The sequence below is a fragment of the Pinus tabuliformis genome, chromosome 5_2 (assembly GCF_031772625.1).
Source record: "Pinus tabuliformis cultivar Carrire ecotype Pingquan chromosome 5_2, CPIR1, whole genome shotgun sequence".
In the NCBI taxonomy this organism is placed as follows: Eukaryota; Viridiplantae; Streptophyta; class Pinopsida; order Pinales; family Pinaceae; genus Pinus; species Pinus tabuliformis.
Genome location: NC_142306.1, coordinates 500047597 through 500066497, shown reverse-complemented (window position 1 = coordinate 500066497; position 18901 = coordinate 500047597).

Below are 18901 nucleotides of genomic sequence, written 5' to 3'. Positions count from 1 at the left end.
GATGATGACGGAGATGACGGAGGTGAAGGAGGTTTATCAACCTTGCCTTTACCTTTGTCCTTCTTCAATGTCTTTGAAAAAGAAGTTGCATCTCTCATCTTCTATCTTGACAGAGTTCTCCCAACATCTCCTGCATGCTCAAGAATGCTTGCCGAAACTGTTCCTCGCTCATCTTAGTTTTAGGGGTTTCACTTGCATAAGATCCTATCATGGTTGACTTATGAGCAAATCTTCACTTTCCAATCTCTGGATCAATCTCCTCGAGTGTTCCTTGTCCATGTTGTGACTTTGACCTGGTTAACATTCACTAGAAAAATTTTACAAACGCAACCTGCTCTGATACCAAATTATATGATCTGAAATGATCATATGTTAAACTGAAGTAGAATTGATTAATGCGAATAGTGAACTGAATGTTAAAATTCTTTAATTGTGAGAATCAATTGAAAAGGGATGAATTGCCACCAGAATTAAAACATAAGCAAGATGTAAATAGAAGTGAAAAGAAGCAAAAACACAGCGATACCAGATAACAATATTTATTACGGAGTTCATCCCTGATGGACTATGTCTTTGGGTCCGCTTTATTAGGATTGAATCCAAGGAGGTCGATTTCACAACAAATTAACTAGACTGATTGTGCACACGGGAACTTCTGGTCACCCTCACAAGAAATCTCTCTGAAATAACTTTCCAATGCCTATCACGGTTCCCAATTCTAACTCTGGATGCTCGTGTTACACTAAAAACAAAAATTGCTTATATCCTCTAGAAACTACATACAAGACTCAAAGCCACCCCCTTCACTTCAACGAGCCAAACTGTCTTTATAGCCCTGCAAATGCACTCTAACCTCCTTAGGCTGAGTTTAGGAGTGAATCAACTCTAATTTCAGTCACAAATGCTCGTTCTAGTCATGATTTTCCACCTAGGGATAGACTTGCATGGTATTTGAATTAATTTAGTGTTTAAACAACAATGAAAACCCAAAAATACCATATAATAACCTAAATTCGTTAGTGGCTAGCTAACCGAGCGGAGAAAACGCTAACAACACATGTGAACAAGTTTGCGATAACATCCAAGCCGGCTGTTCCAGTGACTCACCTGCTGACGGTTGGCTGATGCAGCTAATATGACGGTTCCGATGCTCACATGCCACTTCTAACTCCCCTGACTGTGATTGTCCACCAAACCACTGAGATAACCCCCAACTTCGAGTTAACTGCACCGCGTTCACATGTCAATAGTTAGTTATAAATCCTCGCACGGTCAAGCTCTGATATGGTTAACCCTAACAGTTTATCCCTTGTCCACTCACATAGCTCGCTGCTGTTTTCTCTGATGTGGTTAGGCCAACGGTTAGGGATTGTAGGTCATATTGTAATGTTTAGGTATTTTAAAAATGTTTGTAATGTATTGATATGGCCTGAGAGGGTTTAGTGTTTAGGATTAACATATTTTAATACATGAATTTAGGATTTAGGTTTTTAGACTTAGGTTAAGTGTTAGGTTTTATCATTAGGTTCGAAAGGTATAATGTTTTTTTTAGAGGTAGGATATAGACTTGATCTAAAAGAAACCCCTTTTACATCAATTTTCACAATGTGACATAATGACATTCGAACCCATAAGATGATAACCATGGACCATGTTTGACAATCAAGCCCTAGTGGATTGACGACACCCAGATGTCAATAATCAGGTACAAAACCATATCCTTTGAACACCATGAAATCCATATCAACAATTGACATCACCGACAGAACTGAAACGAACACCAGAAAACCTGAACCAAAAATATCACTGTCGAAACTGAAGACACCGGACACTGAATGCTGATGATGAACACTGGCGAGGTTGATAAAGTTCAAGACCTCATCGGCCATGATCATTTAACAATCACTTCGATGTTGAACCACTGAAGACTCAACTCATGCTGGACTGAAAAGATCCTCTTGGATCAAGTGGTGAGCAGATGCCAAGCTTGGTCATCCATGATGGTCTTCATGCATTCAATGGTGACATGTTGCTAAAGCGAACTCTTGCCTTCATTGCATCCGGGTGCAATGATATGGATCCTCTGTCCAACTTATTTGCTAGCATGCACATGATCATCCTAGGTGCGATCAGATCGGAAAAATGTTGATGCATAGCCTCTACACTGCTCTCCAAGCATGTGCTTGTGGTCGTGCACATCAACTTGTCAAAATATATGTTCAACTCCAGTTGGAATTTCTTCTTGTCTTCGCCTTGGTGAGTGTGCGAAATGGTTGGTATTGCATACACGCACATAATGACATGCATGCTGCTGAATTCCCTTACATGTGATCAACAACACTGCTCACCTTGTCTGCTGCATGCCAGCTGCTAGGATGGATATATAACTTGTACGGGCGTAGTTTCATCGATCTGTGCATGTTGCACCCCCTATTGTACCTATTCCTACTTCAACTCATTCTCTTGTCTATATAGCTGCTGTTCTTCCTTGAGTTACTGCATCAGCACATGAAACTCCTCTATTCCACTCTCTAACTTCACGGGATCTTCATGTCACGCCATGGCCTCATACCCTTAGTCTCCAAAGTTTCTTTCATCACAAGTGGATCTGCTTGAGCTTGCAACTGTGTTCTGCCTCTGTGTTGTAAACAAGCTTACTCTTGCGTCTGTTGCATGCAGGTATGTTGCCTTCAACTGCTACTAATGGTGCTTCTTGCTTTGATGTTGCTGCCATATTATTTTAATGTCCTTGTCTATGAACGACTTGATGTCTTCATGGGAAGGCAAGTTCGTAGACACTTGATCAACTACATCCCAAGTGTGCTTTCAATTGTGTCTTCGACTTTGCTCTCCTGGAAACCATTGTACCTATGCTACTGTGATACCTGGAGACATGGCAACGCTCATGGAAAGAAACATGTTAGTCGAAAAGCAAAACGAGCTTGAGAAATGAATTGAAACATATCTATGTGATTGATCATGAAGGTTGCGCAATTTTTGTCAGGAGGTCAGGAGACTAACTTCCAAAACTACACAAGGCACAGTTCGGGCTGTTAGGAGGCTACTTGACTGATCAAACTATGCAATGCAAAGTCCAGCATGGCCTGCTCAGGACTGAAACTGCGCAATGCACAATTTTAGTCAGTAGTGACATGCAACCAGCAAACTGCATTGCGTAGTTTCTGGGGCCAACAGGACGCTGCCTCCAAGAATTGTGCAATGTAAGTTTGGAGGTCATTGTTGGGCCCGACTTGCAAAATTTATGGAGGGAAGGCAGAGGCTTCGCTTTCGGAAATTCACAGTGCTAGCCGGGTAGGGCATGGTTCGAGCCAAGGCAGCCTAGACTGGCTGACGGTCGTCTGAAAACATGAGAACTCTAGATGCATGGTGAGATGAGTGCAAACAAGAGTTAATGATAATTCATGCAAATAACAAGTGCAAGATTCAGAAAATGGTAAAGCATGCATGTGTGTGAAGCAAGTCACCACAACAATGACTGTCCATGCAAAATAGTGTCATGCATGCAACAACAGTGAGATGTGAATGAAAAATGAAATGATGCTTCTACAAGCTAACATATATCAAAACGACAACAGGCGCTCACTGAAATCAAACAGAGAGATCCTTTGGCATAAGGTTAAAAGAACACATTAATGATATTACAAGAAACAGGTCGGAAAAATCAGGTCTAGCAGAGCATGCATGTTCTTCCTCGCACTATATTTGTATGGAACAAGCTAAATTAATTCACAAGGAAGACCATTATTTAAAAAGAAGAGTGAAAGAAGCGATTGAAATCGAAAAATCTTCCAACAACATGAATAGAGACGACGGGCTAAAATTAAGTAACACCTGGAAACCCTTATTAAATAAAATTAAAAAACAGTAAACACAAATATACAAACATTCATTTAATTAATAAATAAATAAATTAATTAATAAATTAAAATTTAACTCTCTTTTAAACAAAATTTAATTAGTCAACATATATAAACCTTCAAACTATTAATTTAAGATTATGCACATTACTAGTATAGTACTGAATACATAACAAAGAACTTAAATTCATAACATTGAATTCTAAAAAAATTAAAAAAAAAAAAATAAATAAATAATAATAATAATAATAAATAAATAAATAATTAAGTAAATAAAATTGTTAGGGTATTTCATTAATATTAATTTACTATTTTATTACTATATCATATTAATTTTAACATAATAATTTATTAATACATTTCCATAATAAATTAATAGATTATTATCTTGATATTAGGTTATTAATCCATTAATTAACTAAATACACTTCATTAATATAATATATATTATATTACATCATATAGATATTAATATATTAACATTATAGGGCTATGTTAGTAACATAGTAATATTATCGATAATATTAATAAACTATTCACAATATACGAATATATTAATAAATTATTTAATTGTTCATATTAATACATTAAGTTATATAATTTATTACTAATAATAGATTAATTCCTTAAACATTAATCTTTTAGATATTTCCTAGATTGATATTTATTAATTTTTCTTAAAACAAATACATTAATTATATATATATATTAAAATAATAATAATAATAATAATATATAAATAAATAAATAAAAATTAAAAATAAAAATAAAAATGATATTACTAATATATATATATATATATATATATATATATATATATATATATATATATATATATATATATATATTAATAAATAAATAATTATTAATTAGTTAGTCATTTGTAAGCCAACAATTAAAAGAAAAATTTTCAATTAACTATTAATAGCTCCATAATTTTACGCTCTCTCTTCTCAAAATACAAATCACATTGCCCTGATGATGGACTCACTAAGCTAGTCCGAAACATTGGTTTCAATAACTGTTCACAGGTTTTTCCACAAACAAAAATAAATTCTACCAACCTGTATGGACTCTCTCTTTAACACCATTAAGTCCCACCATGGAAGGGACATAATGAAAAATGCTCTAAATTTTGAGAAGATGAGAATTTCCAGAACTAAAAACCTATCAAATCTCAATTTTCTAAAACAATGTAGAGATGAAGACCTCACTCCAAATTTCGCCAAATGCAATCATCCGCTTAAACGAGGTAGGAACATTTCTGTCTTCAAAAAACTTAGTATAACCCTCATCAAACATGAAATCAAATTCGCCAGATTTCGATTAATTAAAATATCTGAAAAACTTCTGGGCTTGCATCTCCAGCTATCATCAACTCTTCGCTTTGATCTTTGGCAGAACTTAGACGCCTTCACCTTCGCCAAAGCTGAAAGGATTCTTGATTACACTTTCGCAAAGAAAACCAAAAAACTTAAAACCCTAAGAAACACTGACTTCAACAATAACGCAGAAAATATACTCATAAATCGCACCACAACTCAAGTGCATCAGAAACCCAACTGTTCCAACTCGGTGCTAGTCTTGGCCACGCCTAGCCCCTCCCAACACCATTCTCCCCCCACAACACATCCAGCCACCAAGACTTGTTGCGCTCTCTCGAACAGCCTAGTTATAAATGTGCATACAGAAAGAAACCTCTCCAACAGTCTGTCCCATACGCAGTCTATGCATACAGAAAATAGACAATGACTACAACCCTCTTTCTCAAAATCATGCCACCATCACACAGACAACATCCAACAGTTTGTCCCACAGTGTTGTATATATGCAGAAAATAGACAATGATTACCCTCCTGCTCAAAAAACCTACACGCAGATTGATAACAATGATCAACACCAAGCTCTCATCACGCAATATGCTCTCATGCAGAAACAAAACAGTGATTACAACCCTCCTGCTCAACACTGTGCCACCATCACGCAACCGAACAACACCCTGATAGCACAGTTTGAATCTCGTGATCCAGACCCTGGCAACCTTTTTTGGAAGAAAAAATCCAGCAACAACAGCTCTACCTTCGCTACCACCTACACCGATTACCCCCCATCGCAGAAAATTAACAAAGCACCCTACGCTACTGCCACAAACTCGAAAATTTCAGTAAACAAAACTGGAAACGCAATTAGACACTCAACTGTAATCAATCTCTCAAAGCTGATATTAGATGACAACCTGAAATTGCTGCTAGAAAAAGGCCTAAATTTCGCTTTATCTCCAGACAAAATTCCTGTAAATGACATCATAAGCAACATTGAAGTCATCATCAAAAACACAGATCAAAATGTTGCTGAGGAAATAAGACAGGACGTTGCCAGAATTCTCAGAAATGCCAGACCTCCTCCTAGCAACATCTCCAAAGAAGAATCCAAAGCCTTAAAAAACATCAAGAAAAACAAAGACATCATAATTTTAAAAGAAGACAAAGGAAATGCCACTGTTATTATGGATAGGACAGATTATGATAATAAAATGGAAGAACACCTTAACAAGAGTGGTTGCTATATAATTCTTAACGAGGATCTTCATTCAATCTCCCACCACCATCCGAAGCAAAAATTCGGTGTCATCAAAACCCTAGCTACCAGAGCTTCTAGAATCTCTAACCCTGAACATTTAGAAGAAGAACTCAACCACCTCCACAAGGTCTTTATAAACAATGGCTATGAGAAAAACATTATCCAAAAAATAATTAAAGACTCCACAACCAATATCCAAAAAGGAAAAACTCTTGAAAACCCTAGAATCTCCTTACCCTATATAAAAGGAACCACAGACAAAATTGCCAAAATTCTCTCTAAGCATAACATCATGGTTGCCTTCACGCCCCCTAACACCATCAAAAACATGCTTGACTCTGCCAAGGACTTAATAGACCCAAAAAATCACAAGGGAGTATACTTGGTTCCCTGCTCATGTGGAAAAGTATATATAGGTGAAACAGGGAGATCCTTTGGCATAAGGTTAAAAGAACACATTAATGATATTACAAGAAACAGGTCGGAAAAATCAGGTCTAGCAGAGCATGCATGTTCTTCCTCACACTATATTTGTATGGAACAAGCTAAATTAATTCACAAGGAAGACCATTATTTAAAAAGAAGAGTGAAAGAAGTGATTGAAATCGAAAAATATTCCAACAACATGAATAGAGACGACGGCCTAAAATTAAGAAACACCTGGAAACCCTTATTAAATAAAATTAAAAAATAGTAAACACAAATATACAAACATTCATTTAATAAATAAATAAATTAATTAATTAATTAAAATTTAACTCTCTTTTAAACAAAATTTAATTAGTCAACATATATAAACCTTCAAACTATTAATTTAAGATTATGCACATTACTAGTATAGTATTGAATACATAACAAAGAACCTAAATTCATAACATTGAATTCTAAAAAATTAAAATAAATAAATAAATAATAATTATAATAATATTTATAATAATATTTATAATAATAAATAAATAAATAATTAAGTAAATAAAATTGTTAGGGTATTTCATTAATATTCATTTACTATTTTATTACTATATCATATTAATTTTAACATAATAATTTATTAATACATTTCCATAATAAATTAATAGATTATTATCTTGATATTAGGGTATTAATCCGTTAATTAACTAAATACACTTCATTAATATAATATATATTATATTACATTTTATATATATATATATATATATATATATATATATATATATATATATATATATATTAACATTATAGGGATATGTTAGTAACATAGTAATATTATCGACAATATTAATAAACTATTCACAATATAGGAATATATTAATAAATTATTTAATTGTTTATATTAATACATTAAGTTATATAATCTATTACTAATAATAGATTAATTCCTTAAACATTAAACTTTTTCATATTTCCTAGATTAATATTTATTAATTTTTATTAAGACAAATACATTAATTATAAAAATAAAAATAAAAATAATTAATTACTTATTTAATTAATTTAAATATATACATAATCAATTACAAAAAAATAAAAAAATAATAAATTAATTAATTAATTAATAAATAAAAATTAAAATAATAATACTAATATTAAAATAAATAAACAAATATATATATATATATATATATATATATATATATATATATAAATTAATAAAGAAATAATTATTAATTAGTAAGTCATTTGTAAGCCGACAATTAAAAGAAAAATTTTCAATTAACTATTAATAGCTCCATAATTTCACGCTCTCTCTTCTCAAAATACAAATCACATTGCCTTGATGATGGACTCACTAAGCTAGTTTGAAACGTTGGTTTCAATAACTGTTCACAGGTTTTTCCACAAACAAAAATAAAATCACTGAAATCAAGTAGACAACACTCACACGAAGCGAAACACAAGAAGCAACAAAAATGCAACATAAGACATGAAAAGTGGGCTTATCCCAAAACAACTGAGTTGAATGTACCGATGACTCCTAGATGCAATGTGGGTTGTTAGAGCTGCAAGGTGAATGTGAGGAATGAGCTCTACAGTGTTTGGTTGATGAGTTTCGACGAAATCGAGGCTGCGACGTGCATGCCACAAATCTAGGAAAGGCGACACTTGACGGGAGGTTTTTGAAATGATCCTTACATGTAAGCTCCAGCTGCTAAAGATAGATCCTTGAATCGAGGGATGCCTTTACATTTTGCCTTGGGAGAAGTAGTCCATGCATGCAAATCAATTTTGCTCGGTCCTAGGAGGAACTAGTCAACCTGAAGTCACATGCAACAACCTGCTTGACTGATAGGGAAAATTTGCGTATTTCTAGGAGGGAACTACGCTGGCTGCCTAGAGGGATTGCACAATTTCTAGGCTGAGCAGCTGTCTACTGCCCAGAATTGTGCAATTTCTGGGTTGAGTAGTCCTAATGGGACATATTGCATAGTTTTTTGAAGCTTGACAGGTAGAATTGCACAATTCTAGAGTCTAGCAGGCTTCCAGTCAGGATTATGCAATTTCTGGAGGGAAGGATCGTTCCCATCTAGAATTGCACAATTTCTTGAGGGAGCTTCTCAGCCTACATCTGGACAAAGTCCAGAGGAAAAACCTGTGAGGTGGATGTAACAATCTATCATGCACAAGGTAGCAATTTTCTAGAAAGCCATTGAGGCTCGTCTACTTTCCTAGGGGGAACTAGTCAACCTGAAGTCACATGCAACAACCTGCTTGACTGATAGGGAAAATTTGCATATTTCTAGGAGGGAACTGGGCTGGCTGCCTAGAGGGATTGCACAATTTCTAGGCTGAGCAGCTGTCTACTGCCCAGAATTGTGCAATTTCTAGGTTGAGTAGTCCTTATGGGACATATTGCCTAGTTTTTCCAGTGAAGCTTGACAGGTAGAATTGCACAATTCTAGAGTCTAGCAGGCTTCCAGTCAGGATTATGCAATTTCTGGAGGGAAGGATCGTTCCCATCTAGAATTGCACAATTTCTTGAGGGAGCTTCTCAGCCTACATCTGGACAAAGTCCAGAGAAAAAACCTGTGAGGTGGATGTAACAATCTATCATGCACAAGGTAGCAATTTTCTAGAAAGCCATTGAGGCTCGTCTACTTGACAGTGTAAGACATGCTGCTGAGGACGGTTGGTAGGGAGGCTCCAAAACAAAGCTAAGACAAAATTTTAGAGGGTGTTTGTAGCCGCTACAGCAAGCTGCCATGTTTTTTCCGTTTGAGATAAACACAATGATCAAAGTGACATCTAGTATAACCTTGTTCAGACATAAACCTGTCAAATTTTAGATACCACTACCTTGAAGCCTGTTTTAAGCCATACAAGCTCTTCTTCAACCTGCACACTAGTTTCTCCTTCACTTGTACCTCATATCCTTGTGGCTACTCCATACATATCTCTTCCTCCAAATCCACATGGAGAAAGGTTGTCTTTACATCTAACTGCTCAAGATGCAAATCTTTAGTTGCTGCTAGATTTAAAATAGTTCTGATCGAAGTTATTTTAATAACAGGAGAAAATATCTCACCAATGTCTATACCCTTTTTCTCTGCAAACCCCTTCACCACAAGTCTAGCTTCATACTTTCTTCTACATCCATCTTCTTGCTTCAACCTGTAAACCCATTTATTTTACAATGTTTTTTTACATGCACGCAGCGTGACTAACTCCCAAGTCTAGTTATGTGCTAAGGAGTCCATCTACTCTTTCATGGCTTGCTCCCACTTCTTCCTGGTTTCTACATGCACTGCTTCTTCATAACATTATGGTTCACTAGAATCAGTCAACAATACATAATATAATGAAGGAAAGTATCATTCAGGGGGTCTACTTATCCTAGTAGATCTTCTAACACCACTTTCAGGTGTTTGAGGTGCTTCTTGTTGTTGTGGTTGTTGTTGTTGTTCTAACTTTTGATCATTATGATTTTTAGGCACCTTCACTTTTTCTGTGATCTCATCAAGCACTCTGTATTCTCTGTTTTATTTTCTTGCATCTAACCTTGATACAAAACCTTTTCATTGAATATGACATCTCTTCTCCTAATTATTTTGTTTTCTTCATAATCATAAAACTGATAACCAAAATCATTAACACCATATCCAATAGAGGTACATTTCTTTGATTTTGCCTCAAGCTTTGTTCTATTTTCTTTATTAATGTGGACAAAGTCTTCATAACCAAAATTCATTAAAAATGTGTAGTTTACCTTTTTACCTGTTTATGCCTCCTCTGGAATACTACCATCCAAGGAATTTGAAGGCCCTTTTTTTATTAGGTAAAAAAAATATTTACAACATCTACCCAAAATTTTAAAGAAAATCCTGCATGCAATCTCATGCACCTTGCATGCTCCATAATTGTCCTATTCATCCTCTTTGACACACCATTTTCTTGTGGTGTTCCTAGAACTTTCTTCTCTCTAGGAATTCCATTCTCTAAACAGTACCTATCAAACTCTTTGCTAAAATATTCACCTCCATTGTCTGATCTGAGACACTTCAATCTTTTTCTTGTCTCATTTTCAACCAAATATTTCCATTTCTTGAAAGTATTAAATACATCAGATTTATTTTGAATACAATAAATCCAAGTTTTTTCTAGTTGCATCATCGATAAAAGTAAGATAATAATGAGAGCCACCGAGAGATGATACATGAGCAGGTGTTTCAAGGAAAACTAGTGTCGATTCAAACTGCTAGTCCCACTAAGATGGGTAGCTACCTTAGAAACAAAAAATCAAAGCAACTCGAGATTTCCTTTAAGTGTAATAGATAATAGGGAAGAAAAGAGGACCAACCTAGATCTTCCGCTTGGATCCTTGTTTGATTTCTCTTTCCCTTGATAACATTTGCCACTTCTCTCCTACTTGTCTTGCTTCAAAGATTACTTGTAGAGTCAAAGTAATAGAAAACCATCAAAGCATCTCTATCTAAAACATCATAAACAATGCAGAATCAGAAGCACATTGACCATACAATTGCATTCATAAACAATAATATTCACAAATAAATTATTATATGGAGGAAAACTCAAAGAACTTTATTAATAGTAGAAGAGAGGATTAAAACCCAGCTGTCTAATCCAACATCATCCTCCCAGCATAGAATCTCTCTTCACCTCATGAAAAGCAAGATCACCCAAAAATACAATGTCTTTTCTCACAGATAAACCAACAACCCTTCCTTACAAATTACAAAATTCCAGCCCCTAGATCTCTCAGATGAGGGATCCATTTATAGATGTCTTGTAAGGGTGTGAGTCAGCTCTAGGTTTTTGATTAGTGTCATTCCACTTAGAGTTCTTGGTTCCACATGGAGATTTCATTGATCTCTTACTCATCCCTGGGCGAATTCAGAGAGGCAAGTGTCATAGGAGAAGTTTCTGGAAGATTCCATGAGCTTCCACTTAGCAAACTATCTCTGCCATTTGTCTATTGTCACTCATCACACCCTACAGAAGGCCATTTCAGTATGCATCACACTTGTTTAGTGTGGTAGCCAGTATGCATCGCACTTGGCTAGTGTGGAAGCCAATATGCATTGCACCTTAGCCATGGAGCAGTCAGTATGGTCCAGTTTTGGCCAGTTTTGAGTAGTTTTTCAGGTGGAACTTCTGGGAAATGATGTAATCAGTTGAACATGATCATTTAGGGTATGAAACAACACTTCCAGGGACTAAAAATCCCTGGTTTATGGACATATGAGTTTGGGGTTGCAGTGCCCAAATATGTCTATAACAGTTTCCCCCTAAAGCATGAGGTCGTAAATCTTCTAATGTCGGGTGAAATGCTTTATCATGAGGATCCAAGGTATTCAAACTGGAAGGTGACCTGTATAAGATACAATACAATACATCATCATCATATTATTTTCATGATCTAGCTGAGGCAGGGATTCCCATGCTCAACTTCATAAATTCAATTTCATGTACATAGGACAGAGTGATTCTTCATATGAAGAGTCATCTTGTTTTGCTTAGATGACTATCTGTGTAGATTCTGTGCACATTTGATGTCTTTATGTTCCTGAATATATCACAGCCCAGATGGATGAAACTAGATCCGGGGTCTTCAAAATCGTTCAATATTCACTCGATTGTACAAGTCGATCCATGTGAAAAGATGTTCTGAAGTCGAACATGGAAAGACCTCACCTGATTACCAGCCAATAATGTAAGTTGTTAAGAGACACAAGAGGAATCATCGATAATGATAATGACTCTCAAGGTACTACAGTACAATTCACGTGGTGTGAATGTATGAGACGATCTCGAACACCACACAAAATCTTTCGGTTGAAGGTCATTGTTGTAAACCTGTCGCCGGAAGTGAGAAACTTGCCATTGAGGCATGCAAGCTTCAAAGTACTGAAAGGGTTGTTTCGAAGTCAACTTCTTGGATAATGAGTTGATGTCGACAAGAAGTAACTTGTTGTAGGAAGTCCTTGATGTATCCCACATGTACGACGTGAAATGAAGCAAATGATTTTTCTGGAGGTGAAAACAATCTGATGATATAAGGTTCAGTAATGGCGGTCATGAAAAATGAAGGGTGAAGGTACTGCAGTGGATGAGGCATTTGTTGGATGGTGAATTCTCTAAATGACTTCTTTTGAACATGTCGGTGACACTGATATGGATTTGTAGCATTAACCCCATGGATGGTATGGAGGACTAATGGTGATATGGTGAACGGAATAACCCAACCTGACTCAATCATGGTGATGGAGTGAAAGTGTCATGTTCAAGAGCGACCTGCTACCAATAAAATTATTCAAGTTTTCTTCCCTTTTTCTCCAGTCATTACTAACCAATACCTCTTTATTTTTGTCAAGCTTGACGAGGATAACATAACTTGGTCTATAATTTTCCCTTCGGGAAAACATGTCGCTATGTTTTAGCGAGCTTAGCATTAGTGAGACTCGTTCTTGTTTGGGTGGAGAAGTTTGTTGCTATTGTTTTAACGAGTTTAACGACAAAGATAACTTGGTCCTTCTCTTGTTTAGAGAGTTTGAAAAGGGATGAAGAGGAAACTCCAATAGTCCTTTTTTGTAGCATATTCCCTTAAGTCTGAAAAAGTATAAAATAATGCGAAAGGGATGACTTTTCGATCTCTTTAGCGAGCTCAAAAAGACAAGCGCTCGATATTTTTGTTTGATAATCCCTCAGGTCCAAAAAGATTAAAATATATGGGAAGGATGGCATTTCCCTTACTTTAATGAGCTAGAAAGGCTAATGGATCAACAATCTTTTTATACTTAATGAATCCAAAAAGAGTTTAAAGCGACTTGTTTTTTTTAGGAACAAGTGGTATTTTCGGGTAACAACTGTTTCCAGGTAAGTCTGGAACTTCTCAAAACATGTCAGTGTGAAGTGGGTGGAAATTTGAATCACTAATCGCAGTTTTTCCTAAAAAGGGTAAACAATCAAGTAGAAGCGTATGATCGGCCAAATGAATGGAGGTGATGGTAGGAACACAACCAAGGTTTAGAAAGGTTGATAGCAAGGTGATCACAAAGGTTATTTACCAAAGGTGGATTCATTTTTTGTTGAGCTTGAACCAGGAGAAACTATGCTCATTGACGGGTTTATTTTTTAACAAGCTTGAACCTTCAGGAAACATTGCTCTTTGGAAGGCTTATTTTTTAATGAGCTTGAACCTTGCGGAAACATTTCTCTTTGGCATGTTTATTTTTTAACGAGCTTGAACCTTGTGGAAGCACTGCTCTTACCAGTCGTTTGAACATGTCTCTTGGTATATTTATTTTTTAATGAGCTTGAACACTACTATAGCATGTTCTCATTTCCTTTTTATGTATGCTAGAAATGACCAAGCTACAAAGCTAGAAAAATAAAAAGCTAAAGTGTTGAGAACCTAAAAATCTAAAAAATTAAATTGGTCATCTTTTACCTGCATACAAAGGTTTGCGTGCCTCCGGGTCTTTTAGAAAAGGAGAGTTTCCAAGTTACCATATGGAAGTTCTTGCGGTTAGGCAGGATTGTTTCTATCAGCAGACAAAAACTCTTCCTTGGCTTTGTCTATCAAACAGATGAAGGTGAATGGTGAGCTTCCAATCACATAACATACAAGGAAATACTTGCTTCAGATTGATCACATATCTAACAAGGAAATGATTTTTCAATCCAATTGTATAACCTTTCAAGGAAATATCTATTTCAGACTGATCATATAACCTACAAGGGAATGTTTTTACAATCCAATCATATGACCTTCAAGAAAATCTCTCTTTTCCTCTAGGTTCACCTGCTGAAGTAGACCAGGGTGCATGCCTCCTAAAATCCATTACATTCACCGAACTACTCCCGTAATTAAGTGGATGGAATGAAGGTTGAAGAGACAGTGTTGATGCAAAGAGACCATTTAGGGATGATGGTTGATTCGTAGTTGTGTTTGAACCAGGAAATGAAAGTTGGTCGACTAATTGCACCAATTTGCCTTCATGCGGAAAACACATCACTCGAAAGAGTGTGGAAACAATCGCTTCCATGCTATATATATAGTCACGTCCAGGGAATAGATTGTAATCTAAAGGCCCTTGAACTACCATCACTTTAAAATCAATGGTTTTCTTTCTCAAAGTTATCGGTAACTTTGGAAGGATCCCTAATGGTTGACTGGTTCCTTTGTTGAAGCTTGACAAATTTTGTTTTTCAGGCAAAAGCGATGGCAAACCAAGCGCTTTCCAAGTAGTTGAGGAAAGGATACTCACTGATGCCCCTTCATCTATGATAGTGCCAGACACGATCATTTTGTAAAGTTGTACTATGATACAGAATGGTACATTAGATGGAAGGCAAGGTTTTGCTAGTTGATTCCAATCAAAGAAAACAACTAGACTGCTCGGAAGAGGTACTGGATAAATGGCTTGTTGTTGGGAAAAGTATCCAATACGGAATGACCCTATCCCACTCTAAGGGTGATAGTACCTCAGCAACAACCGAATACAAAGCTATTCAAGATTACTTCTTTATGAGATGTAAGAGAGAGGAGAAAGGGATCCACTAACCGTTGTCTTCCGCTAATGGTTGATCCAATCTTCCCTCTTTCCTGCTTGCTCCCCGCTCCTTGCTCTTTCACTGGCCCAGCTACACAAAGATCCTGCAAAAGCACAAGAATGGGAAACTACAAGAAGCATACATCCATAATTGATTCAAGGATTAGAATAAATCAAATATACAAGCATCAATACGCCACAAAGACACATGCATATAGAAGAACCTCAAATGCTTTATTAATAGAAGAAGTAAAGTTCTGAGAGTGTTACAACCATAAGAGGCCCAATCCAGCAACACCTCCTAGCAGAGAGAAATATCCTCTTCACCTCCTTCAAAACAATTACCCAATAGTTCTATACTCAAACCAACAGCACTTCCTTACTTGCACAAAATTCCAGCCTCCCTAGACCTCATGAGAGAGCTCTATATATAGGAGATTTGGAGAAAGGATGAGTCAGCTTGAGGTTGGCATGAAGCTAACTAGTGTCCTCTCCCACTTCAGTTATACTTCAGTTCTTGAGTCCACTTGGAGTTTCTTGCTTCCACTTGGAGATCTAGATCCTCTTACTCATCACAAGGCGAATTCCCTGATCCAAGTGTCATTTTGGAAGCTTCCTGGGCATTTGACACCTTGCAGAATGACTGTGCCACTTGGCCAATCTCGCCCAGCGCATGTAGCCTTCATTGCTTTTGACATTCAGCACAGGTACAGAGTGGAGCAGTTGACATTCAGCGCATATGCTCAGTGGAGCAGCTGACATGATCCAGAAATAGCTTGTTTTTGAGTGTTTTCAGGTGGAGAACTGATATTCAGTGCTATGGTTTGCTGACCTTGTTCCTCTAGGGGTAGGAACAACATGTTTAGGGACTTTGGATCCCTTAGATTATTGACATTTCATGCTTCATGATGTTAGGCACAAAAATGTCTATAACAGTTGCCCCCTAAAGTATGAGGTCGTTTATCGGGTGAAATGCTTTATCAGGAGGATTCGAAGTTCATTCAATTGCTGAGAGGTGCCCTGTAATAAAATACAATACAATACATTATTTTTCATTCTGCTTTCATGATCTAGCTGAGGTGGGCATTCCCATGCTCAGCTTTATAAATTCATTTTGGTACATAGAACAGACGATCCTCTGATGGTAGACTGATAATTCTCTGCTGAAATTATCATCCTTTGAGTAGGATGATCATCTGCTGCAATGATGTACATAACAAATGTCTTTATATTTCCTGAATATATATCGCAGCCTGGATGGATGAAACTAGATCCGGGGTCTTCAAACTCGTTCGATCTTCACTCTAAGTACAAGTTGATCCATGTGAGAATTGCGCTGAAGTCGAACATGGAAAGACATCGCTTGATTACCGGTCAATAATGTAAACCGTTAACAAGCGCGAGAGGAATCACCAATAATGACAATGACCCTCAAGGTACTACAGTACAATTCACGTGGTGTGAATAAAGGACTTGGCGTCGAACACCACGCAAAATCTTCTGGTCGAAGGTCATTGATGTATACCTGTCGCCGGAAGTGGGAAACTTGCCATTGAGGCATGCAAGCTTCAAAGTACTGAGGGGGTTTGTTCCTAGATCAACTTCTTGGATAATGAGCTGAAGTTGACAAGAAGCGATCCGTCAAAGGAGGGCCTTAATGAATCCCACATCAATGACACGGAACGGAGCTAATGATTTTAGTGGAGGTGAAAACAATCTGTGAGATATGATTCAGGGTGGCGATCATGGGTGGATGAAGGATAATGTATGGCAGTGGATGGGACACGGTTGACTCTTTCTGAACAACATCTCTTGAACATATAACGACACTGATGTGATGGATCGGTAGCATTACCCCAAATTCAGATGGTTTGGCGAGGACCATGGTGATGAGACCGGTGAATGAAACAACCCAACCCGATGTGATACGGAGGACAAAGTGTCATGTTCAAGAGCGACTTGCTACCATTAAAGCTTTGAGGTTCTCCCAATTTTTCCCCAGTCATTTCTGACCAGTACCTCTTTATTTTTGTCAAGCTTGAGGAGGATAACATATGGTTGTTCTATAACCTACCCTTCAGGCAAGCCCATCGCTATGTTTTAACGAGCCTAGCGATAGGGAAACTCGTTCTCGTCTAAAGACAAGTTTGTCGCTATTTAATCATTTTAACGAGTCTAACGACAAGGAAAACTCGGTCCTTTTCATTTTTAGAGAGTCTGAAAAGGTACAAAAAGTTAACTCCAAAATTCCTTTTTCGTCATCTAATCCCTTAAGTCCGAAAAAGTATAAAAAAATACAGAAGGGATGAGTTTTCGATTACTTTAACGAGCCGAATAAAACAAGCGCTCGACCTTTTTGTGTAATAATCCCTCAGGTCCAAAAAGATTAAAATCTAGAGGAGGGATAGCTCTTCCGGTCACTTTAACGAGTTGGAAGGCCAAAACTCGGCAAACTTTTCATATTTTACGAGTCAGGAGAAAAGAGCTCAAAGAAGACTCGTCTTTTGAGGAACGAGTGATAAACAAGGATAGCAGCAGATTCCATGTACAGGTTGGAATTTTCCAATCACGGCAGTGTCACAAGGATGGCTAGGTGAAATCACTCTTCACAGCTGTTCCTCAAAATGGGTAAACAATCATATGGAGGTGAACGATTGGCCAAATGGAATGGAGGTGGCGGGTGCAAACACGACCAAGGCTTTTATGGCTAATAAATTTACGATCACAATGGTTATTTACCGGTACTGGGTTCATTTTTTAAAGAGCTTGAATGCGCCAAAACACTGCTCAATCTTATGTTTATTTTTTAACGAGCATGAACTATGTGCTAAAACTGCTCGGATTTTCACTTTTCTATTTTTTAACGAGCATAAATTCCGCGGTAAAACTGCTCGATTATATGGTCAAATTTTGATTTTTTACCATTACTAGCTTTTCTCTTTTCAAATATAGTACTGCTTTTTCAATTGCTGCAACAAACTTCGTTAGAAATCAGTAATATTTGCATGAAAATGAGATTATAACCCTAATATTTCACTTTAAACTGTGTAAAAAGCCATTAAAAGGTGTTTTTACCTCTCATTTACCATTTCATTTGCATTTGGTTTGTTGGAGCTCTGGAGGTGCCTCTTCCCCCTTGATTTTCACCAGCTGATTCCGGGAGATTCTGCGGACGATTTTTGGCGCCGTCTGGACCAGGTAGGAGCTAAACCCTAGCTCTTTCTTTTCATGGTTTCATTTTCCTGTTTTTTGCCTGTTTTCCGGTCTTTCTGAGCCCCTGGGGTTTTGCCAGGGTGCCCTAGGATCAGCGCAGGTTTCCCTTTCGAAACCTGCACTGAAGGTCAAGCTGCCTTAAGGCAGCCTGACCCTCAGCGCAAGTGGGAGACTTCCTGCCTGCGCTGGGCTCAAAAAGGCTGAGTTTTAAGGTTATCTTTGATGATTTTTTCGCCA